Source organism: Bacillus rossius, chromosome 13 (genome assembly GCF_032445375.1).
Source record: "Bacillus rossius redtenbacheri isolate Brsri chromosome 13, Brsri_v3, whole genome shotgun sequence".
NCBI lineage: Eukaryota > Metazoa > Arthropoda > Insecta > Phasmatodea > Bacillidae > Bacillus > Bacillus rossius.
Genome location: NC_086340.1, coordinates 34,644,238 through 34,662,428, shown reverse-complemented (window position 1 = coordinate 34,662,428; position 18,191 = coordinate 34,644,238). Strand labels below are relative to the sequence as shown.

The 18,191-nt window shown below is 38.9% G+C and overlaps 1 protein-coding gene and 1 long non-coding RNA gene across 2 annotated transcripts in view; both read left to right on the top strand.

Annotated features, from left to right (window-relative positions):
- Window positions 1–18,191, top strand: part of LOC134538043 (lipase member H-like) — an 80,778-nt gene that overhangs the window by 39,861 nt on the left and 22,726 nt on the right. The gene's annotated exons all lie outside the window — the stretch shown is intronic.
- LOC134538443 (uncharacterized) lies at window positions 11,154–17,137 on the top strand. Its single transcript, XR_010076144.1, has 2 exons — window positions 11,154–12,964; window positions 15,210–17,137. It is a non-coding gene; the product is annotated as an uncharacterized LOC134538443 (long non-coding RNA).

Sequence of the window (18,191 nt, the reverse complement as noted above, 5' to 3'; positions counted from 1 at the left end):
AATTCATAAAATATTTAATAATCAATATACTGTGCGAATGGTGTGGTGCCATATACTGCCGATGTGAGAATCTTTAGTCCATTACAAAAACTGTGCAGGTAGAAACTGAACTTTATTGAATCGTCAATGTCACATGACTACACTAAGAAGAATGTATATATCCAGAATCACTAAATAATTTAGTAATTTGCTTGTTGTTTTTTTTGTGCTTGGTTTATTGTAGTACATTATTTGGACACCTAATTCTTTCATGGCTGCGAGAGTAGTATATGAATGGGGATCCGGAAAAAGACTTCAGGCTGTGGTGCCTGTGGTGCCGACCGCCATCTTGGCTTGTGACGTCACGACGGCCATCTTGGATGGTTGTGACATTGACCTTTGACCTTTACCTTGGAATTTCACCTTAAAAATTGCCAAAAATTTCCAAACTTTTTCCAAAATATGCCCGAAATTCGCCAAAATTTTCATTTTTGTGGAAAAAATTCCGCCAAAAAATTTCAAAAAATTCCACAATTCAAAAATTAGGATTTCGAAAATCCTCAAAAGTCGTTATGACTTAGAAACCACGAAATGTCCTAAAAGCGGCTTAATAGTCCTAAGAAGTAGCCGCCGTTAAGCCGCTATCAGGCCATGACCTTGAAAATTAGAATGCCATGGCAGCCATTTTGAATCATGATGTCACCGTTGTAGTTTCCGTTACGGCCGCCATCTTTAACTTGTTTAATTAATATCATATTTTAATGAAAAATTTTTTAAATTTACAAAAAAAAATTCAATAATAAAATTTTAATAACAATATTTTTAAAAACCTACATTTACGACATGGAGCTCGGAGACCACAGTTCGAATCCGACGAGTGCAAAAAAAAATAAAAAATGGCGGTCGATCCTTCCCCGTGGTGGGTGCTGGCAGTCTGACCCCCGACACTTATGTCAAAGTATATAACGTCACCTAGTATGACGTCATGTCCACCATCTTGGAAATCCGTAATTATAATGTTAGAAAATCGGGAAAAATTTTAAAAATCACAAAAAAAATTAATCAATCGAATTGAATAATAAAAATTTAATAAAATATTACTGAAAAACCAATGATGCACTTATCGTTATGGTCACCATATTGGATTATATAAATATTTCATGTTTCGTTACGCCGGCCATCTTGGTTAAGTACGTTGTCATCGTTACACTTTACGTTTAGACAGCCATATTGGATCCTATTAATGCTGCATGTTTCGTTATGGCAGCCATCTTGAAATCGTGTAATTATTTAGCTGGAAATTCGGGAAAAAATACAAAATTCACCGATAAAATCACACATTACTTTACATATTGAATCTATACTTGGTTCGATCTCTGAACGTAGCTAAAAAAAAGTTTAATTTAAATACCAGAAAAGTATCAGGTTCGAGGAATTAAACACCACAATTTCTTTTACAAAAAAAATATTTATTACATAATTTCTATTCTACTACAGGATCACCTGCGAAGGTTAGCAATATTACAAACATTTAGCCCTGCATAGGCGTGAAATGGCTAATTTTTAGCTCCAATCGGTTTATACTAGACAGAGACCAACCAGAACCTTTACTGATATAGTCCTCCTCTTCTTGACAGAGTTTCTGGACACCGTGTTTAACAGTTTGCTTCACATCGTTAGAACTGTAAATTACTGCAGCCGATGTCTTGAATGCACACTTCTTCACTTTGTCATCGAACAGATATAGGTTTCCATATATACAGTCCAACCACAAAATATATTTCAAAGGTCCGTTTGTTGCTACGTCATCAGTAAGCTGATTGATTATGTTCTGTCTGATATCATTAAGAAAATTACAAATGTCTTTCGACTCACTAAACGCATTTAGATAATAGTAGTCCTTCAATGTTCCACGAAATGCAGACTGCGCCAAGTAGAAGCCATTATCGTTCACTTGTAATGCTCCAAACACAGTCTTAGGTTTAGTTCCATGTTCAGACGTCATAGCAATCGGTTGCTGCGCATCTGTTTTTTTGGTTGTACGCACCCGTGTCTCCATTCTAAAGCGAGGAGTCGAAATGGCTGCAGGTAGTTCAGCAGTAGGCGCACGGACTTCACCTTTACATATTTTCGCATGTCGTCGCAAACTATGAATTCGAGTTAACCACTCATGACACTCATCAGAGCGAAACTTCATGCGAGAAGGATTCTTCTTGCATTTACACCTCTCATGTCTTCGTGCTACATGGGTAAATGCAAACGTCATATCGCAGTAGCTGCAAGGATACCGTGCTGATGTAGACGAACCTTCCAGACCCGAACCAGATGTTGATGTTACTGCAATTTTACCATTTCCAGGCATACTCTTATGCACATCGATACATCGTTGTTCCACCGAAAACTTTACTTTCTGTCGCGCAGCTGGTCCTTTGCATGTCTTCATGTGAGTAGTATAGGAAAGTATGTCCGGGCGCACGGGTCCGGGGCGTGCTGTGTGGTGGAGCCGAGAGCCGAGCCACATCCCTGACGTAACGGCGGCCATCTTGGAGGAGTGTAACGGGACACAGCTTAACGGGACACATCGTAACGGAACATAACGTAACGGGACAAGTAGATCATGGCGGCTATCTTGGATCCGCCATTTTGGATGACGTCATTGTGTTCTCGAACATTCCGGCGATGTGTTTTCCGCCATATTGGATGATGACGTCACAGTTGCAGTTTTTCGTTACAGTCGCCATCTTTAACTTTTTTATTTATTATCCGATTTTAATGAAAAAAAATTTAAATTTTATAAAAAAATTCACTTAATAAAATTTAAAAAAAAATATTTAAAAATTATACTTTTACGACACGGAGTTCGAAGTCCTCGGTTTGAACCCGGTGAAGGTAAAAAATAAATAAAAATAGTGACCGATCCTTCCCCCGTGGTAGCTGCTGGCAGACTGACTCCCTCCACCTTTTTTCAAAGCATATATAACATCATCTAGTATGACGTCATTACCGCCATCTTGTTTTCGATGCTGGAAGCCATCATCATTGTATCGTAGGCTAGAAAGCACCGACGCCATGTAAGTTTAGTTCGTATCCCCTAGAGTGCAGTAATCATTTATTATTGCTGTGACACCCGCCATCTTGTCATTTGACCACCATCTTGAAAATCCGTAATTATTTAGCTAGAAATTCGGGAAAAGTTCCAAAATTAATTAAATAAATCACTCATTAATTTACATATTGATTCGATCGATTCCCATCCTCGGTTCGATACCCGATCGTTGCAATAATGTTTAATTTTAAGTAAAAAATAATAATTTCAATAAACCATGTTCAACATTCGTAAAGAGACTCTAAATCCTCTACGACCACCATCCTATCAGACATCAAGACCACCATATTGGAAATGCATAATTTTAAGGCTAGAAAAGCGGGAAAAAAACCAAAATTCATTAAATAAATTTGTAATCCATATAATGATTGATTGGATCGACTAAGGTACTAGGTTCGATCCCTGGCCGATACAAAACAAATTTAATTTAAAAAAAACTAAAAAAGTGTTAGGTTTGAGAAAAAAAACACCACAAGTTCTTTTAAAAAAAATGTATTACATAAATTCAATACACTACTACAAGTACAAAAAAAAAACACTGACAAATTACCAAAGCCTTTTGGATTCCTCGATTCAAACAGTCTTCTTATTGTACAGACTAAGCCTCATTAGCCAGTACAAAACATGAGTCAAATCAATAACCATGTTCATTATACGTCTCGGAGAATTTTTATAATGACGATGTAAGCTATCGAGACGTGAAATTAGTTTATTGCACTTATTGCACTGAAATTGTATTCTTTGAACATTATTAGAATAACCGCTTCTTTCATGTCTGCGAGCATTTGAGGTGATAGTAAATGATGCACCACAGTATTTGCACTGATGCGAAGTACGCTCTTCATTAATTGAAGTATTCAATGCTGATGAAACTTCAGCTGATAGTGGAACAGCACATATCGAAGTCTCCTCCAGTGTTGTCAGAGGCGTTGCCAACGGGATCTGCTCCAACATCGTCGGCGCCGACGTCATGGTTCCCGTAGTCGATGGTACATCCTCCATCGAGTACGACGTTAAAGTCGGTAAAGATGCCATCGAAGTCTCAGGAACAGGCAATTACACGACTTATGCACCAGAAGAAACAAACTAGGTGATCCGTACACCGTCGACGGCAGTAACAAGTTGAGCGTCCTGATGTCTAGGACTCGTTTATATACATTAAACGGTTTAAATAATACGCTAGTCAAATCAAGAACAATATTTACTAAAATACTAGAGTCAAAACAACATTAAAAAAATAGAAGCACAATCAACAAAAAAGGAAGCACATTTGGAAGCACCTTCAGAAAAAGAAAAACAATAGGAAGCACCGACTACGAAAAGGCAGCACATTAGGAAGCACCGACAACGAAAAAGTAGCACATTTGGCAGCACCGACAACGAAAAGGCAGCACATTTGGAAGCACCGACTACGAAAAGGCAGCATATTTGACAGCACCGACAACGAAAAGGCAGCACATTTGGAAGCACCGACTACGAAAAGGCAGCACATTTGGAAGCAACGACAACGAAAAGGCAGCACATTTGGAAGCACCGACAACGAAATGGCAGCACATTTGGAAGCACCGACTACGAAAAGGCAGCACATTTGGAAGCACCGACTACGAAAAGGCAGCACATTTGGCAGCACCGACAACGAAAAGGCAGCACATTTGGAAGCACCGACAACGAAAAGGCAGCACATTTGGCAGCACCGACAACGAAAAGGCAGCACATTTGGAAGCACCGACTACGAAAAGGCAGCACATTTGACAGCACCGAAACGAAAAGGCAGCACATTTGGAAGCACCGACTACGAAAAGGCAGCACATTTGGAAGCAACGACAACGAAAAGGCAGCACATTTGGAAGCACCGACAACGAAATGGCAGCTCATTTGGAAGCACCGACTACGAAAAGGCAGCACATTTGGAAGCACCGACTACGAAAAGGCAGCACATTTGGCAGCACCGACAACGAAAAGGCAGCACATTTGGAAGCACCGACAACGAAAAGGCAGCACATTTGGCAGCACCGACAACGAAAAGGCAGCACATTTGGAAGTACCGACTACGAAACGACAGCACATTTGACAGCACCGACAACGAAAAGGAAGCACATTTGGAAGGACCGACTACGAAAAGGCAGCACATTTGGAAGCATCGACTACGAAAAGGCAGCACATTTGGAAGCACCGACTACGAAAAGGCAGCACATTTGGCAGCACCGACAACGAAAAGGCAGCACATTTGGAAGCACCGACAACGAAAAGGCAGCACATTTGGCAGCACCGACAACGAAAAGGCAGCACATTTGGAAGTACCGACTACGAAACGACAGCACATTTGACAGCACCGACAACGAAAAGGAAGCACATTTGGAAGGACCGACTACGAAAAGGCAGCACATTTGGAAGCATCGACTACGAAAAGGCAGCACATTTAGCAGCACCGACAACGAAAAGGCAGCACATTTGGAAGCATCGACTACGAAAAGGCAGCACATTTGGAAGAACCGACAACGAAAAGGCAGCACATTTGGAAGCACCGACAACGAAAAGGCAGAAAATTTGGAAGCTCCATCAACAAATAAAAGGCAAAAAGGAAGCACAAGTTACGAGATCTAAGTCTTAGTTATAAATCATAATACAAGAAATAAAAACATTGAATTCTCTTAATTTAAATTATTTATTTTATTGCTTTACATTATACAAATGCAAGTAAAACAAGCCATTATTGTATGTAGCCAGCATTCCTCAGTTCCTTGAGTATGAAGGATATTTCTTTGATGCACGAATAGTTTCCTGCACAAAGCGAACCATGTAGAAGTCTTAGCCGGTCAACCAATATGTTTGGATCTTTCCATGATGTGTAATCATTCTCTTCTACCACCATCTTTCTTGCACCTTTATAATAAATACTATGATCTCTGGTGTCTTCCGTTTTACCACCAACCTCAGGGTAACTTTCATGTTTGAGACGGTGATCATCACAAGTTTGATCAGATTTATTTAATATATCACGTCGTTTCCACCGTTTCGGTCTCAGGACACCACCACATTCTTCGATCTTGGCAGCTTTAGGTGCTTCATCATAGTCTATGTCTTTGTCAACAGCCTCAGAGTCACTGTAACAATCACCGTAGAAGGAATCGTCTTCACCCAATTTACCGTAATAATTCGATGTTGATGATGTTGAAGTGTCTTCATCGTCTTCATGCTTCCTTTTTAGGAGTCCATCATTTTTACAGAGTAGGAAAGATCTTCTTGAATTCGGCTGGAATATATCATCACTTTTCACGTTAAGGATTCTTCCATTGTATTCATTCTTCCATAAATCATCAACCTCTTTCAAATTCAGTACTTTGTCGAGATCGGAAGAGCCAAGAAAATTATTGTCGTAATGCAGATCACTCTTCCTTAGGCTAGTAGATTCATCGTTGTCCTCTAGCTTGTACGCAGACTTGGCGCTACAAGTTCTGCCATGTCTTTTTAGGCTCTCTCTCCGCGTAAACGACTTGCTACATCGAACACAACTTATCATATTGCGCAGTGGATTTTCAACACAGTCATTCTTCTCGTGTTGTCTTTTATTCTTTCTCAAGATAAACTCTTTACTGCAAAACTTACACCTATGTTCTTTCGATACAGCGTCAGATCCCAAATCGGAATTCATATTAGTTACTGAGACTAATGCAAGATACCAATTGAGTGTTTTAAATTAGATCCAATACTTATAGAAATTTTTCCATATTTCATCAGCGAGAATTAATATATCTCATGAAAAAGTACTTTATGCATGTAGTTCTGCTTTTCAACTACAGATGTCGCCACATGTTGCTTGCAGGTAAATAATATTTAGTTCTTTTATGCGGGATGCGATATGCTCACTAACGATCGCAAAAGAAGCATGGCTTCGCTAGACTCCAAGGAAAAGGAAGTTCGTCTTGCAAGTTGGTGCTCCACAGATGTCTCATGGCGTAATATTAATTTGACTAAGTAATGATATTTGTTAATTTCACCTGATAAAAATATTGTGCTTCCAAATGTGTTGCCTTTTCGTTGTCGGTGCTGTCAAATGTGCTGCCGTTTCGTAGTTGGTGCTTCCAAATGTGCTGCCTTTTCGTTGTCGGTGCTGCCAAATGTGCTGCCTTTTCGTTGTCGGTGCTTCCAAATGTGCTGCCTTTTCGTTGTCGGTGCTGCCAAATGTGCTGCCTTTTCGTAGTCGGTGCTTCCAAATGTGCTGCCTATTCGTAGTCGGTGCTTCCAAATGTGCTGCTATTTCGTTGTCGGTGCTTCCAAATGTGATGCCTTTTCGTTGTCGGTGCTTCCAAAAGTGCTGCCTTTTCGTAGTCGGTGCTTCCAAATGTGCTGCCTTTTCGTTGTCGGTGCTGCCAAATGTGCTGCCTTTTCGTAGTCGGTGCTTCCAAATGTGCTGCCTTTTCGTAGTCGGTGCTTCCAAATGTGCTGCCATTTCGTTGTCGGTGCTTCCAAATGTGCTGCCATTTCGTTGTCGTTACTTCCAAATGTGCTGCCTTTTCGTAGTCGGTGCTTCCAAATGTGCTGCCTTTTCGTTGTCGGTGCTGTCAAATGTGCTGCCTTTTCGTAGTCGGTGCTTCCAAATGTGCTGCCTTTTCGTTGTCGGTGCTGCCAAATGTGCTGCCTTTTCGTAGTCGGTGCTTCCAAATGTGCTGCCTTTTCGTAGTCGGTGCTTCCTATTGTTTTTCCTTTTTTAAAGGTGCTTCCAAAATGCTTCCTTTTTTGTTGATGGTGCTTCTATTTTTTTAATGTTGTTTTGACTCTAGTATTTTAGTAAATATTGTTCTTGATTTGACTAGCGTATTATTCAAACCGGTTAATGTATATAAACGAGTCCTAGACATCAGGACGCTCAGTTTGTTACTGCCGTCGACGGTGTACGGATCACCTAGTTTGTTTCTTCTGGTGCATAAGTCGTGTAATTGCCTGTTCTTGAGACTTCGATGGCATCTTTACCGTTTTTAACGTCGTACTCGATGGAGGATGTACCATCGACTACGGGAACCATGACGTCGGCGCCGACGATGTTGGAGCAGATCCCGTTGGCAACGCCTCTGACAACACTGGAGGAGACTTCGATATGTGCTGTTCCACCATCAGCTGAAGTTTTATCAGCATTGAATACTTCAATTAATGAAGAGCGTACTTCACATCAGTGCAAATACTGTGGTGCATCATTTACTATCACCTCAAATGCTCGCAGACATGAAAGAAGCGGTTGTTCTAATAATGTTCAAAGAATACAATTTCAGTGCAATAAGTGCAATAAACTAATTTCACGTCTCGATAGCTTACATCGTCATTATAAAAAATGCTCCGAGACGTATAATGAACATGGTTATTGATTTGACTCATGTTTTGTACCGGCTAATGAGACTATATAAGTGCTATGAACTTCAGTCTGTCTCTGGCTGCGGTGATAAACGGATCGGATAGGTATTTAAAGTCATGTAAAAGGCTTAGTCCGTACAATAAGACGACTGTTTGAATCGAGGAATCCAAAAGGCTTTGGTAATTTGTCAGTGTTTTTTTTTGTACTTGTAGTAGTGTTTTGAATTTATGTAATAAATTTTTTTTTAATAGAATATGTGGTGTTTTTATTTTCTCAAACCTAACACTTTTTTAGTTTTTTTTAAATTAAAGTTGTTTTGTATCGGCCAGGGATCAAACCAAGGACCTTAGTCGATCCAATCAATCATTATATGGATTACAAATTTATTTAATGAATTTTGGTTTTCTTCCCCACTTTTCTAGCATTTAAATTATGCATTTCCAATATGGTGGTCTTGATGTCTGATAGGATGGTGGTTGTAGAGGATTTAGAGTCTCTTTACGAATGTTGAACTTGGTTTATTGAAATTATTATTTTTTACATAAAATTAAACATTATTGCAACGATCGGGTATCGAACCGAGGATGGGAATCGATCGAATCAATATGTAAATTAATGAGTGATTTATTTAATGAATTTTGGAACTTTTCCCGAATTTGTAGCTAAATAATTACGGATTTTCAAGATGGCGGGTGTCACAGCAATAATAATTAATTACTGCACTCTAGCGGATACGAATTAAACTAACATGGTGTCGGTGCACTCTAGCCGACGATACAATGATGATGGCTTCCAGCATCGCAGACAAGATGGCGGTCATGACGTCATACTAGATGATGTTATATATGCTTTGAAAAAAAATGGTGGGAGTCAGTCTGCCAGCAGCCACCACGGGGGAAGGATCGGTCGCTTTTTTTTTTTTACCTTCACCGGGTTCGAACCGAGGACTCCGAAATTCGTGTCGTTAAAATACAATTTTTAAATATTTTTTATTAAAATTTCATTAAGTGATTTTTTTTATAAATTTAAATTTCTTTCATTAAAATAGGATAATAAATAAAAAAGTTAAAGATGGCGACCGTAACGAAAAACTGCAACGGTGACGTCATCATCCAATATGGCGGAAAACACATCGCCGGAATGTTCGAGAACACAATGACGTCATCCAAAATGGCGGATCCAAGATTGCCGCCATGATCTACTTGTCCCATTACGTTATGTTCCGTTATGCTGTGTCCCGTTTCACTCCTCCAAGATGGCCGCCGTGACGTCAGAGATGTGGCTCGGCTCTCGGCTTCACCACACACCACGCCCCGGACCCGTGCGCCCGGACATACTTTCCTATACTACTCATGTGCGTTTTCATATAATCTTTTCTGGCAAACTGCTTATGACATTTCTCACAAACAAACATTTAACGATATAGGTTCTTGGCACATTCTCTCTTCTCGAGTTGACAAGCATTGCTGTTGTTTGAGGAAATCTTGTAGCAGTAACAGCTCCGATGTTTGTAAATTGTTGTCGATTCGCTATCCATTGAGGTCTTAATTGAGGTCGAAACGTCGTTCATCGAGGTTTCCTGTACAGCCAGCACTACCGGCATTAAAGTTTCTTCCGCTGGTGGTATCTCGACTGTTGAAGTCTCCTCCAGTGTTTACGTCGACGTTGCCAACAGGATCTGCTCCACCATCGTCGTCGCTGACGTCATGGTTCCCGTAGTCGATGGTACAACCTCCATCAAGTTCGACGTTAAAGACGGTAAAGATGCCATCGAGGTCTCAAGAACAGGTAATTACGCGACTTATTCACCAGAAGAAACAAACTAGGTTATCCTTACACCGTCGTCGACGGTAACAGACTGAGCGACCCGCTGTCTAGGACACGCTTATATACATGCATCGCATGAAATAATACGATAGTCAAATCAAGATCCATTTACTAGAGTCAAAACAACAATTAAAAAAGAGGATCATATGATCGAAAAAATTCGATGAGTTGTTATGCGTTCTCGTCTCATGAATTCGATCTCTCTAATATATGCTAGTCTCCAATATACAGTAGGCTCCAAGAGCTACAATTCGCGCCATCAGATCCAATGCTCCAACACGCAATGTACGCAATGTACGCACAATACACACAATTTAAACGCAATAAATGTAATGAACACACAGTACATGCAGGAAACGAAATGAAGAAATAGTACACACAGGAAACGGAACGAACACGTAATGTTCTCGCAATTGACGCATAGTACATGCAAAGTACATGCAATGTACGCAAAGTACATGCAATGTACTAATGTACGCAATATATGCAATGTACACACAATGATTAAGCTTCGTTCGCGCAGGACAAGCATTTAATGAACCGAAGCATATTTGGACGGAAATTCTATGAAAAGAAAGCTCATTTAACGAAAAGGAGGCACATTCTCTTTAGTTCATTCAACTCGGTAGGATGAGATCGTCAATGATAAGTTAGGATATTGTCGCGGGTTGAAATTTTGCAGGGTTGTTGAAATCAAATTTAGGGACTTTACTGACGGGACTCTGGGCTGGCTGCTCTGTTCACTCGTCAGCGCAAGTGGCGTGACCATGTAATTGGGGCACGGGGCCGGCGCGGCGCGCTGCGGGCTTGCAGAATTTTATTTGTTTGTTTGGCCGCGCGCTGGCGCAGCCACGGGCCGCAGTTACTGGGGCGCGCTGTCGTAACAAGCCGCGCGGTGTGGCCTGCACATTGGGGTAGAGGGGGGGTAGTCTTCCCAGATGTTCTAGTTAGTTGTTTAGTAAATTTGACTTCAATAACGAGCTTTTGTTATGGTAGGCGCGGCAGGGCGCGCGAATTTAAGCGCAAGTGATTGGTGACTCGGGGCTCACTCAGGCGGAGGCTATGCGTCTCACCTGTGGTCACGAGTTGTTAGTTCGTTCGTGATGTAGGAATTCAGGCTCACTCAGGCGGAGGCTATGCGTCTCACCTGTGGTCACGAGTTGTTAGTTCGTTCGTGATGTAGGAATTCAAGCTTTCGGGCAGAAGCTATGGCCGACGCCAGAGGCCACGAGTCGTTTAATTTAAGTTAGGTCATAATGTAGTCATCTTCAAGCTTTCGGGCGGAGGCAATGGCCCTTGTCACTAGTCGTTTAGTTATAATTTTTTAAAATGTAATGTTCGTTCGGATTTTAAGGGCAGGAGAGGCCCCTACGTTAGTTTTAAGTAATCGATCAAGAAAGGCTTTTCGGAAAATGTGAGTATGGACTTATCTTTGTTTTAATTTTAAGTATTAATTATGATTTGAGGTATTCGGAAGGACTAGGGAAGTGTTTAGTGAAGTTCTCTCATTCTCTCTCTTGTAAGGTCGTTCAATCGTTAAGGAAGTAAAGAGATTATTGTTTTAAATTGTAATCCCGCTATTTAAATGTTCTTTAAAATGATGTTGAGTATTTGACTTTAAGAATAAAATAATTTTAATTAAGTATTATGTTATTTTGCAAAATCTCCTTAGTTCAGCTCTCACCAGACATCCTGTACGGGATGACGAACCTATGATCCTAGGTACAGTAAAGTATTTTATGAAGTTAAGACTAGTTGATGCCAAGCGAGTTGTTTCTATGTAAAGAGCTACGATTCTCGCCCCCCCCCCCTCTGAAGGTGGATCGTGACAGAAATGGCGGTGGCACCGGCTAGGTGCACGTGACAGAAATGGTAGAGTTCGCCGGATAGGTTCCATTTCTGGAGAGAGAGAGAGGTAGATTTTTATGTTTATTATTAAGTTAGTTTCAGCTTCTGATAGCAGGTTATTAAGAGTTTACTTGAGGAGAGGATTACGGAATTTAATCTAAGTGGAGGAAGTCTTTGAGATTTTTTTTTTGACGTAACAGATGTTTATTTGAGTATACTTGTAAGGATAAAGTTTATAGTGATAAGTTGTTTTAAGTCGTTGAGTTTATCAGGGATTTTTACGTGAGGAGAATACGTTATAATTTAAATACTTAATAAAGATAATGCAAGTGGTTTAGTTTTATTAAAGTTAATTTAAGATTGTAGGTTAAGAGAATTATAATTTAAAATAAAAATTTTTTGTCGTAAATAGGAATTATTTTCAAGTGAAGTTTGTTTTGTTGTCGTGCGCGTAGGAGACGAGACGTACGAATTAAATCAGTCGAGGGAAGGATAAACGTTAGAAAGGAATTAAAGAGAAAACGAGAGTTTATGTAAAAGAGAGTTATAGAATTTATAGTGATGTTTTGTTTTAATTAGAAAAATGTTGAGAGTTGTTTCAGAACGACACGTCAGTGGACGTGGCAGAGTGAACACGTGACGGGGAGGTGCTGAGACCTAGCGGAGAACGGAGGAACCGCAAGCGAGGGTTGGCGCACCTGATGGAATTCGGTGACGTCACGGGCTCATACGGAGACGTGGACAGGCCGTGACCTTGTTTTGATCAGCTGTACGGTAACTTAGCGATAAGAAAATAGACTATTGGTTAAATAAATTTAAATTTAAGTGTGTTTTAGAAGAAGAGGAACTTTCAGTATGTAAGTAATTTAATTTAAGAAGTGTATGATGTATAGGCTAGAAGTGTTTCGTTGTAAGTTGTTTATGTTTTTGTTAGTTAAATTCTACCTCGGTTTTAAAAATATTTTTTTGGGATTTGTAAACAGTAATAAGGAGGTACACTATAAAATCGATAAGCATTGAGAAAAGTGGGAAGGATAGTTTTTGTGTGTAGAGGGAATTTACTCCAAGGGAACAGAGAGACAAAATTAATGTTTTCTTTAGGGCGAGGGACCCTAAGGTGAGGTGTTGTGTCCCTGGGAAGTAGGGATTGTAGAACAGACCCATAGGAGATGGGCTATCTACGTGAATTAAGGGTTAGGAGAATCCTGAGTGTTGTTAGTAGTTTGGGGCAGGAGTTCCCCATGGTAGTACCGAAGTGGCTATCCTGTATGGGATAGGGTACCATTTCAATGAAGTTTGTTGGTGGGGTTAGAGCCCCCTGTGTAGTGGGCCTATAGCAGATAGGCACTACAGTGAAATTTTTGGTTATTTTGTGAGGTAAATTCCCTGGAGGTTAAGTAAGATTGGATTCAGTTAGGAAGGAGGGAAATGAGAAACATTGCTGTAGAGAGTTAGTGTACTTGCCTAATGTGAAATTGAATTTTACTAAATTAATTTAGGAGAAAGTTTTGTTCGGTAAATAAATAATAATGGTAGATAGCTAGATAATTAATTAATTTTTTTTGAGTAAGGTGTTTTAAGTAATGAAATAAAATAAGGTGAAGTAATTTGAATAATTGGGGAGGAGTTTCTTTAAGAGTTTAGATAATTGTTTTTGAATTTATTGAGATATTCAGCCAGTGAAGTTTGAGTGTGAGAGATACAGTGAGATTTTAAGGAAATCGGTTGTTTATTAATTAGGACAAATGAGATTTTATGATTAAGAGTCAGTAAGCATAGTTAAAATTTACGACATGATATTTGTTGACAGTTTACAGTTATTAAGGAGAAAACAGAGTAATCTATTTATTTTTATTTTAAGGGTTTGAAGATAAGATTATGAATTTTTTTTTTTGAAAGTTTCTTGGGCATGTTTGAATAATTTTTATTTGGATTTTAAGAAATTACAGAGAAAATTTAATTGATTTACATTAGTTTGGAAGTATGGAGGTTTAGTGTTCGATTAGCCCTAACTTGATGGTCGGATCCCAAAAGAATGCCGTAAAACCGATAGCCAATTGAGAGGAATGCGGTAGGCGCTTGTGTAGAGGGGTTGTGGGAAAACTCCTTGGGACTGATGGCAGATCAGGGGCCCTAAATAGTGTGTGATGCTGTAAAACCAGTGCAGGGAAAGCCTGGTATGCTTAAATTTTTGGGCACAGGTTAGGTAAACCTGGGGTTCCATGGGATTTAGTCATGTTAGCTGCTGTGAGACATTAAGATTTCCAGGCTCCATAGTAAATTCAATGTAAATTTTTGTTTTCTTAAAATAATAAATTTGTTTTTAATTTTTTTTGAGATATTTGATTTGTAACAGTGAATACAGACCCCGAGGAATAAGAGTTGTCATGCTGTGAGAGGAGAAGGTGGTAGGCCTAAAAGGGTACAGGCACCACAGAGGTTATTTGTATTGCATAATTTAAATATAAGGAAACTTGAGAATTTGAAATTTTGTTGTTGGTTTGTACACCCATAAGAAGAGTATAGGCAGAATTTTTATTGTTATGAGATGTCTAATTTAATTGAAAAGAAGAAAGTTTAAAGATGCAAGGTAACATTATTATTGTAATAATTGAAAGAGATTAAGAGGTAGAGAGAAATAGGCAGTTTTTGTTTGTAAGTACTAAAGTTTACATATAGAAATTTAGTAACTAAGAATGAATAATAAGTTAAGTCTAGTGTAAAAGGTTTTTTTTAAGTTTGTTAAGTTAAGAGTCACAAGTAAATTTTTTTTTAGAGAGAATGTCTTTGATAGGAAGTATTAGAAACTTATGGGAATTTTAGGGTAACATAAATAATGTAGGTAATGAATAATAAATAGATGGTAGGTCTTAAGTTAGGATTAACATTTGAAGCAGAATTTAATTAAGAAGAAGGAAAATAAATAGGCCTAATGAAAAGAACAAAAAAGGATTTTATGGTAAAGCATTTTTTTTTAAGTAATAAACAATGAATAATAATGTTGTTTCAGGGTAATGTGTACTAATAATACAATTTTTTTTTAGGACCAAAGAACAGGAATTATGTAATTTAAATTAACATGTATTTTTGAAACTGTTACAGATTCCTTAAGATGAGCTGAGCAGCAGTCCAGTTTACAAGATGACAAGAGTTCGAGAGACAAGATACAAGATCAATGAAACAAGAGCCAAGACTGAAGATTCAAGAGAAGAGAAAGCTGGCAGCCATGGACTTACAAGTGGAGATTAATAAGGTCATGTAAAGTTTTATTTTTTTTTATGGAAGACAGTAACTGGAGTTTTTTTTGGTTATAAACATTATTTACAGAACTTTTTAGGTTATAGTAATGTAATGGAACTAGTGAGTTGTGGTAGCTGTCAAAAAGAACTAATACCTTAAGTTTAATTTTTAAAGTTAATTTTCTTAATTTACAGAGGGATTAGTAGTTTTTTTTAAACCTTATTTAGGTTGGAATTTAAATACAATAGCTTATTATAAATGTGTACGAACAGTTCAAGTTCACAGTACTGATAGGTAGGTCAGATGATCTTATTGATTTTGATGATTTGTTGTTTTGAGTTGATTTTTAAGTGTTGTGAATTAGACAATGAAATAGTTCTGAAAACTTAAATTATTTCAAGCTAAGAAATAGTAAAGTTAATTGTAACTCAAAGGACACCAGAATTTAATTTTTTTTTGAATTAGTAATGTTTGAAAATTTTATACTTTACAAGAAAGGTTATAAACAAACAGATCGGATGGAACAAGGATGCAGTAAATCACAATTTCATTTAGAATTATTGATTAGCTTTTGAGGTTATGAAGTAAAAGTAATTATAGTTTAAAAGTTTGAATAAAAAAAAATGTTTTTTTTTATTTGTTTGAAATAGAAAGTTTAAAAGTTAATTAGTCATGATCTAGGTGGGTGATGGGGTGGGAATTGGCCACTCGTTTTCCCTATAACCTCCCTAACATGGCCTTCTATTACAACTAACAGAAATAAAGAAGAAGAAAAATGAAGAATTATTAGTTAGAATGTTTCTTTCATGAAGATACCTGATGAACTTTTACTGTTTGGAAGAATAGAAGCAAGGTTAGTCAGATATTTTTACTCAGAAGAAGAAGAAGATAAAGCAGTTTTATGACTCGACAAGCCAGAGATTGGTGTTTCCCCTCTGCGCTTCTATTGACTACGTTGTTTACTCTCATGGGATAGCTGGTTCGGCACCATGGAGAGAGATTGGTGGGCATTGTGGTTGCCCCCAGAAGAAAAGAAGAGTAGAAGAGGTTATGGGTGGGTCATGTGAACTGACCTTCAACCCAGGTACTTCGTGGGGACTATTTGCTGTATAGAGAAGATCAAGACTCAAGAGTTAGGGAAAATCATTTGAGGTCATGTTTCCCTTCCTTAAGTTTTTCCTATCAAATTATTTGCCTGATTAGATTATGCTAAGGGTGGGATACTTTATGTTAGCAGTTGAATTAATTAATTTTATTTTTTTTGTGTGTTTACATCCTTGCCCATCGATTGCAGTTTAGTAGTTAGTTTTGTATTTGTCAGGCGTGATGGTAATGCCTGTTGATGATGTTTCAGAATTGTAATCTGTTCGTGATGAGGATGGCACAACTCCGAAGCAGATGTGGGGAGAAGTTGTGAGCTGCCCTGGAAGCCAGTCCAGTAGCTGTTGGAGTTGAGTGGTGTTTGCTGATGGCCAGCCCAGGGAGCTACTCTTCTCGACAACACTGACTTCGAGGAGTTGCACCAACCTTCACGAGATAAGAGTTTAATTAATTGAAACACTGTAAGGACACTTAATTTTTTTTGAAGAACGAAAGAAGTATGGTAATAAACGGAAACCGAAAAAAAAAAAATAATAATAATTATCAAGAATTTGCACATTGTTTAACGAATACTGAGAAACTAAGAACAGTAATTTAATTTGTAAAGAGAGCTTCACTAACAGAACAATTTTTTTTAGAATTGAGAACTCGAGCCTCTGAAGGTTCCTGTGAGAACAAACCAGATAAAAGTTTTACATTTAATTTTATGAATACTTGTTGTTTTAAAATAAATCTTATGCAGAATCTAGATGTATGTTCAGACAGCAAGGAACTAAGAAAATTATTATTTTTGTGAAATGAGGAATTTATAGTTATGGTTTAATGGAAAAAGACAATTTGTAATTTTGAGGTAGCTCGATGGGGCTCGAGCTCTGTGAGGGGAGGGTTATGTCGCGGGTTGAAATTTTGCAGGGTTGTTGAAATCAAATTTAGGGACTTTACTGACGGGACTCTGGGCTGGCTGCTCTGTTCACTCGTCAGCGCAAGTGGCGTGACCATGTAATTGGGGCACGGGGCCGGCGCGGCGCGCTGCGGGCTTGCAGAATTTTGTTTGTTTGTTTGGCCGCGCGCTGGCGCAGCCACGGGCCGCAGTTACTGGGGCGCGCTGTCGTAACAAGCCGCGCGGTGTGGCCTGCACATTGGGGTAGAGGGGGGGTAGTCTTCCCAGATGTTCTAGTTAGTTGTTTAGTAAATTTGACTTCAATAACGAGCTTTTGTTATGGTAGGCGCGGCAGGGCGCGCGAATTTAAGCGCAAGTGATTGGTGACTCGGGGCTCACTCAGGCGGAGGCTATGCGTCTCACCTGTGGTCACGAGTTGTTAGTTCGTTCGTGATGTAGGAATTCAGGCTCACTCAGGCGGAGGCTATGCGTCTCACCTGTGGTCACGAGTTGTTAGTTCGTTCGTGATGTAGGAATTCAAGCTTTCGGGCAGAAGCTATGGCCGACGCCAGAGGCCACGAGTCGTTTAATTTAAGTTAGGTCATAATGTAGTCATCTTCAAGCTTTCGGGCGGAGGCAATGGCCCTTGTCACTAGTCGTTTAGTTATAATTTTTTAAAATGTAATGTTCGTTCGGATTTTAAGGGCAGGAGAGGCCCCTACGTTAGTTTTAAGTAATCGATCAAGAAAGGCTTTTCGGAAAATGTGAGTATGGACTTATCTTTGTTTTAATTTTAAGTATTAATTATGATTTGAGGTATTCGGAAGGACTAGGGAAGTGTTTAGTGAAGTTCTCTCATTCTC